Raw genomic sequence first — 7651 nt, 5'->3', positions numbered from 1 at the left:
ACAGCAGGATTTAATTGTCAAATCATGATGCTACAGGAACTCAGACTGTCCTTTGCTGTCTGGCTGCTATTGCCACAGAGATGCCTCTTCCCCAACCGGACCCTGTGCTCACTGTCTTTCTCATTGACTTCTGGTCCTCATTGCAACCCTGTGAGGTCAGGCTTGTCACAACTGTTGCATAGACAAGGCAACTATGCCTCAGAAGGTGACGTAATTGAGCCAATGACACTCATGTACTTGCTTTTTGATATAACTTTGTTTTAGGTTGAGTCGGTGGTGGAAGGAAGGACTTGAGTATAGACTCTGCCATATGGCAAGAGCAGGTCATTCAAATATATAACTTGGGAGAATGGCATGGTCAAGTTTTTATTTCAAAGAGAGTCTTCCAGTGGCAGTCAGAAGATAATCCTGGAGGGATAAAGACTAGTTAGAAGCTTGATGGTAGTCAGGCCTGGGATTGGAAAGGAGCATCCCAGAGACTATTTGTTGTTCAGTTGCTCAGTTGTGTCCAGCTCTTTGCGACCTCATGGACTACAACACACCAGGCCTCCCTGCCCTTCACCATCTCCCAGAGCTTGCTCAAATTCATGTCCATTGAGTTGGTGATGCCATCCAACCGTCTCATCCTCTGTAATCCCCTTCTCACACTTTCAATCTTGCCCAGCATTAGGGTCTTTTCCAATTTGTCAGCTCCTCGCATCAGGTGGCCAAAGTTTTGGAGCTTCAGCTTCAGCATCAGTCCTTCTAATAAATATTCAGGACTGATTTCCCTTAGGATGGACTGGTTTGATCTCCTTGCAGTCCAAGGGACTCTCAAGAGTCTTCTCCAGCACCAAAATTCAAAAGCATCAATTCTTCAGTGTTCAGCCTTCTTTATGGTCCAACTCTCACATCCATACATGACTACTGGAAAAACCATAGCTTTTACTATATGGACCTTTGTTGGCAAAATAATGTTTCTGCTTTTTGATAAGCTGTCAGTTTTGTCATAGCTTGTTATTATCAACAAGGAATAGTCTATTTGCTCCACCATATTTTATCTCTTGAGCGTACACTGATAGTTGATCTGTGCCAGGCCCTTCGTCTGCTCCCCTTTTGAAAAGACCAAATGACTAGAGTATAGGCAGCTATTAAGGCACTTAGATTCTGAGGATCCACGGAGAAAGAGTCTGCTGAAAACAACTCAGAAAAGACAGAAGCAGACTCAGTGAAGTGAAGTGCAGTGCAGCTCAGTGAAGTGCAGCAAAAGCCCATGTTTCCCTCATGCCAGAGTGTAATCCTAGACAACGTTTTATGTCATTCCTGGTAGCACTTCACATATATAATTTTATCTATTACAATTTTAACAGTCTTCTAAGATAAGTATACTTTTCTTCTCTTTTTCTGGAAAGGGAAACTGAGACGAATGTTAATAGCTTGCCTAAAGTCAGACAGTTAATGGCAGAAGTTGAAAGCGCTCGGTGGTGATACACCTGAAGTACCCTGGCAAACTGGGCAGTCTTGACGTGGTGGAGGCCAGCGTGGCCTCCAGGGCATTCTAAACACATCTTGTCCTTTCAGTTTTCCAAAATATAAAGCATTTTCAAACGCTTACTCTACATGAAATGGTACTGGCAAATTCATGGAGGCATCAAGACTAGCTGTTAAATCTACTTGCTGACTTGACATCTTCACTTGGATGACTAACGGTCTAACCTCGCTATGAGTGGAGGAAACCCTACCCCACGTTCACGGAAAACCTGCTCCTCCCCCAACCTTCCCCTCTGGGTAAGTGGAGAAGTCCTGCTTCCAGCTGCTTAGCTTGCTGGGAAACATCTCTGGTCCCTCTCTCTCTCACAGTGCGCACCCATCCTGTCTGAAACCTTGCTGGCTGTCCACAGTGGACTAGACAGTGCTTCCCACCCCACCCTCTGAAATTCACATCCATCAGGGCCTCAGAGTGTAACCTCATTGGGAAATAGAGTCTCTATAGGTATAATTCATTGAGGATAAGACCACATGGCCTTAGGGTGGACCCTGAATCCAGTGACTGGTAACCTTATGAAAAGGGGAAGGACTCACAGAGACCCAGAAGAAAAGCATGCGAGATCAAGGCAGATTGGAGCCCCATTGCCAGAGTCCTTACAATAGCCCATGAAGCCCTACAAACTCTGGGCCCTGGGCCTCTGTGGTTTCCTCTCCTCCTATGTGTCCCTTTCTCACTCTGCTCGGGCCACACTGCCTTCCAAATTCCTCCTCTTATGTGTCAGGCTCATTCCTGCTTCCAGCTGCTTCCAGCTTCTTCTACCCTTTTCCAGTCTCTTGAGATGACTTCATCCTTTGCCTGCATGATTCTCCCTTCTGATATCCTCATGGATCCCTCCTTTATTTATTTTCAGCCTTTTTCTCAGTGGTCACCTTCTCAACTACTATAATTAAAATCTTGTCCCCTATACACATACTTCGTTTCTCTCTTACTCTGCTTTATTCCCCAACCCCATAGCAATCATCATCTTCTAAGCCAACCTAAAATAGTACTGTGTTGTGGGTCCCAAACCCCTGCGAACTAGAATGGAAATCTTTATTGTGTCCATTGATATACCCCATGTACATAGTAGGGTGCCCAGAACACAGAAAGGACTCAAGAATATTTGTTGAGTGAATAAATGAATGAATGAGTGAGGGAATGAGAAGTAGTAAAGAAGGATGTTAGAGAGATGTCAGGGCCTGGATTATGTGAAGGCTTTTAAATTCTGGAATGGATTTAAATTTCATTCCAAGTGAGAAGAATAAATGCATCTCACAGGGGTGAAGAATTTCACTTTTTCTCCACCTGTCTGAGGAGTTTATGTGGTCCAATTTTCCCTGCCTTTAAAGAAGGCCGTTTGAAGAACTCTTGAGAATTTACTGATGGAATCTTAAATGATCTTCATACATGAACTTGCTTTATATCTCTATTTATCACCTATCTATTAATATCATCTGTCTAACCATCTATTTGTTATCTATCCAACCATCTATCTATCTTCCTACCTATCTATACATCTTTCTACCTTTCTCCAAGAGTTACTGTATTTTTCCTCAGGGATGATATCTAGTTAATTACCTTGAAAATATGAAAAAGAGATGACAAAGTTAGGAACCCTTCAGAAGGCTGATAACCAAGCCCTCATCCCCAGTGAGGAGACTCTTGCCTTATCTGTAATCAGAAGGGTTCAAATGGATGGTGGTTTAGAGAAAAAAACTAGCTTCTGCACCTCACCAATATTTGACAGCCCTGTCTGGCTGCCGGGCGGGTGCACCTCAGCAAATGACAATGACACTTACAATGACAATTGTAAGACAATGCTGTCTGTGGCCAAAGAAATGTTCAGTAACTGAGAACTGCTTCAGCCTTAGCTGACATCTTTTGCTGTTTGTTCATAAAATGTCTGTGCCTTTCTCCCAGAGGGGGGAAAATTACCTTTTAAAGGCCTCATCAAACTTTTCTCGGAGCGAAAATGGTCCATTTTCCTCGGAGCTAAAAGGTATGTCTCCAGTGAAATTTGTTATTGTTTTTCCCTTCCTGTTTGCGGGCTGCGAATTTGTTATCAGAATGCTTCCCTGACCTTCTCCTTCCCTCTCCATCACGCACTGACACATCTCGCCGAAATTTGCGTCTTGCATCACCTCAGGAAACTCATGGCTAATTTCATTATTTGGGAGAGAAAAATGCAAATGAAGCCAGACAGCTGGTGCTTTCCTCGCGGCTCAGAGTGATGGAGGGGCCAGGGCCCACCTCATCAGAGGCCCTCACACCCTCCTGCCCAGACAGGCCCCGGCGGGGGGACAGCAGAGAGGCTGCCGGAGCAGCAGGAACAGATGGCCAGGAGGGGAACAAGGTGGAGAAGCCCAGTGTGCTGGAGACACCAGGAAAAGGTGGCGTGTCAGTCGCCCGGGCAGTCAGATGGAGCACACAGGACGGTCCTTACACACCGCCACCTACTTAAGGGCAAACCGAGCCCAGGATGCAGGCTACTGGCATCGTCTGCCCATGGCAACCGGTATTCCTCTGCCCTGGCCTCCAGGCTTGTTTCCTTTTCTGGGTCTGTTCTCAACATCTGCCTTTTCCCAAAACTGTGATTAGAGATAGAGATAAAAGAAGAAGGAAGGGGAGGTAAACTCATTCATTTACCCTGAATGAATCTCAGTCTGCAAATCCAAGCGGGCAAGACACCCCAATTTTCTCTTTCTGTAACTGAATTTGGTTTTTGTTTTCTGGTCATGCCCTGATGGAGTGATGGAGACATTCTTTCACTCAAGATTCTCCCTTTCTCTGGAGTTGACTGAAGTATAGGAGATTTAGACCTCCCATGGAGGGGCATTAGTCCTTACGTCAAGTGTCAACTCTGCTCTCTGCTGAGATGTCATTCTCTCCTTCAGCTTCCGGTCATGGGTCCATACTGATCGCTGCTGACGAGGCCTCCATGGGCTGCACCATTCTTCTCCTTACTCGCAGGTCACACGCAGCCATCAGTCCAGTGTGCCAGGGCCGTGCCGGGTTGAAGAAACTCCATGGGCTGTCTCTGGCTTTTGACACTTGGGTTCATAGGGATCATTCTGTCCCTGCCCTTTTTTCCCCTCAAGGGTACAAGTCAGGGGCACGTTCCATCAATACCTCCACACCTTTACCTTGCCTGCTAGGTCTCCTTAGCACATCTTCATCTACCCTGGGCAAGAAACCACTTTGTACTCCTTCTGTAGTCTCTCAAGATTTCACCCAAGACCTGTATTCAAGAAAAAAAATAAAGAAAACAGATATCCAAAAGAGAGTGGTTGGTATTTCAAAGGTATGGACTTCTATAGAAAAGAGGAAAAGATGGGCATGAAGAATGGGGGCCACCAACCAAGTCTGAGTCAGGTCTCCCTGACCTATTTAGTCAGCTGATGGGGTGTGTTAGGTGGGGTGAGGCCACCTTGCTTACCCTATTGTGTCTGGTACTGTCTGTATACTTTCTCAGAGGGCCGCCTTCTGGGAGATTTCAATGACATGCTAGTCTGGGGAGCAGCATGGGATTCCTGGGCTCCAATTTATACCAGGATTGGGACGTAACATCCTGAAAATACTAAATGCAGCCCAAACTGCAGGGACAACATAGTTGGAAGCAGGGAGAGAAGAAGGGAGGAGGGGCTTGATGCAGAGATTTAATCATGGCCTTCAAATCATCATGCTGATTATAGAAAGCCTGGAAAAGGTTTTCGAGAGACCCACAGTCATTCCTTTCCACTGAACTGAGCCGTTTACATCTTGTAACACCTTTGCTCTGATTATCTTACTTTGTTCACATAATATCTCAGTGAAATAGGGTTGCTTCAAAGGCCAGGGACAAAGCAGAAGTGTTATAAAATGTAAAAAGCCCAGGGTCATTCCTTAGTGGCTCAGCTGGGCTTCTTGGGTCTCCTTTTTCCTGGACTGGGTTCTCTTTTTGTCTCCTCCCTTCCCACTCCAAATCATGGGCCCCAGCAAATTTTCTTATCTTCCTATTACATTAGTTTGTACAAACCTTATTGTGTTGGCATGATTTTGTTTTATTTTTATTTTATATTGGAGTATCGTTGATTAACAATATTGTGTTATTTAGTTTCAGGTGTACAGAAAAGTGATTTGGTTAAATATGTACACGTATCTATTCTTTTTAAAATTGCTTCCCCATTTAGGTTATTACAGAATACTGAGCAGAATTCTCTACTGCTATACAGTAGGTCCTTGTTGGTTATCTGTTTTAAATATAGCAGTGTGTACATGTCCATCCCAAACTTCCAATCTATCTCTCCCCCTACTCTTCCTCTTGTAACTATAAGTTATAAGACTTCATTCTCTAAGTCGGTGAGTCTGTTTCTATTTTGTCAATAAGTTTATTTGTATCATTTTTTTTAAAGATTCTGCATATAAACAATATTATATGGTATTAGTCTTTGTCTGACTTACTTAGTATGATAATCTTCAGGTCCATGCCTGTTGCTATAAACGGCATAATTTCATTCCTTTTTATGGCTGAGTAATATTTCATTGTATATGTGTATCACATCTTCTTTATCCATTCATCTGTTGCTGGACATTTAGGTTGCTTCCATATTCTGACTATTGTAAATAGTGCTATATTAGTGAGGTACACGTATCCTTTTGAACCATGTTTTTCTCTGGATACATGCCTAGGAGTATGCAGGTCAAGAAGCAACAGTTAAAACCAGACATGGAACAACAGACTGGTTCCAAACTGGGAAAGGAGTACATTAAGGCTCTGTATTGTCACCCTGCTTATTTAACTTATATGCATAGTACATCATGCAAAATGCCAGGCTGTATGAAGCACAAGCTGAAGTCAAGATCACTGGGAGAAATATCAATAACCTCAGATACACAGATGACACCACCCTTATGGCAAAAAGCAAAGAGGAACTAAAGAGCCTCTTGATGAAAGTGAAAGAAGAGAGTGAAAACAGCTGGCTTAAAACTCAACATTCAAAAAACGAAGATCATGGCATCAGGTCCCATCACTTCATGGCAAATAGATGGGGAGACAATGGAAACAGTGAGAGATTTTATTTTGGGGGGCTCCAGTATCACTGCAGATGGTGAATACTGCAGCCATGAAATTAAAAGACACTTGCTCTTTGGGAAAAAAGCTATGACCAACCTTGACAGCTTACTAAAAAGCAGAGGCATTACTTGGCCGTCAAAGTCCATCTAGTCAAAGCTATGGTTTTTCCAGTAGTCATGTATGGATGTGAGAGTTGGACTATAAAGTAGGCTGAGTGCCAAAGAATTGATGCTTTTGAACTGTGGTATTGGCGAAGTGGTATTGGCGAAGACTGTTGAGAGTCCCTTGGACTGCAAGGAGATCCAACCAGTCAATCCTAAAGGAAATCAGTCCTGAATATTCATTGGAAGGACTGATGCTGAAGCTGAAGCTCCAATACTTTGACCACCTGATAGGAAGAACTGACTCATTGGAAAAGACCCTGATGCTGGGAAAGATTAAAGGCAGGAGGAGAGGGGGATGACAGAGGATGAGATAGTTGGATGGCGTCACTGACTCAATGGACTTAAGTTTGAGCAAGCTTCAGGAGTTGGTGATGGACAGGGAAGCCTGGCATGCTGCAGTCCATGGGGTCACCAAGAGTCAGACACAACTGAGCGACTGAACTGATGCCCAGGAATGGGATTTCTGGATCATATGGGAACTCTATTTTTGGTTTTTAAAGGAACCCCCATACTGTTCTCCAAGTGGTTGGACCAATTCACAGTCCTACCGAGAGAGTAAGAGGTTTCCCTTTTCTTCACACCTTCTCCAGCTTTTATCTAGTGAGAAAATCCTTTCTGGTCCCTGACTCCTGATCCATGGATGTGAATGTACTACACTCATGCTGAGTCCTAAGGTGGCCTCAGTTCTTTCCATCTAGTAAACATCTTTGGAATGGCTCTGGTCTTTGAGAAACTGACCAGGCTGCTAGACACCAGCTCCATTTTGCCTTTTACAAGAACTATGTAGAAATTATCCCATTTCTTTAATCCTTTTGGAACACATGTAAAGTATAAATACTGGCGGATGTCTTTATATGCACACTGCAGTTTCTGCAAAATGGTCTCCCATCCCAAAATGAAAGGCTTTTGGTCTCTATTAATCCTCAG

The sequence above is a fragment of the Bos mutus genome, chromosome 16, assembly GCF_027580195.1.
Source record: "Bos mutus isolate GX-2022 chromosome 16, NWIPB_WYAK_1.1, whole genome shotgun sequence".
NCBI classification, from domain to species: Eukaryota; Metazoa; Chordata; class Mammalia; order Artiodactyla; family Bovidae; genus Bos; species Bos mutus.
This window is presented reverse-complemented; position numbering follows the sequence as displayed.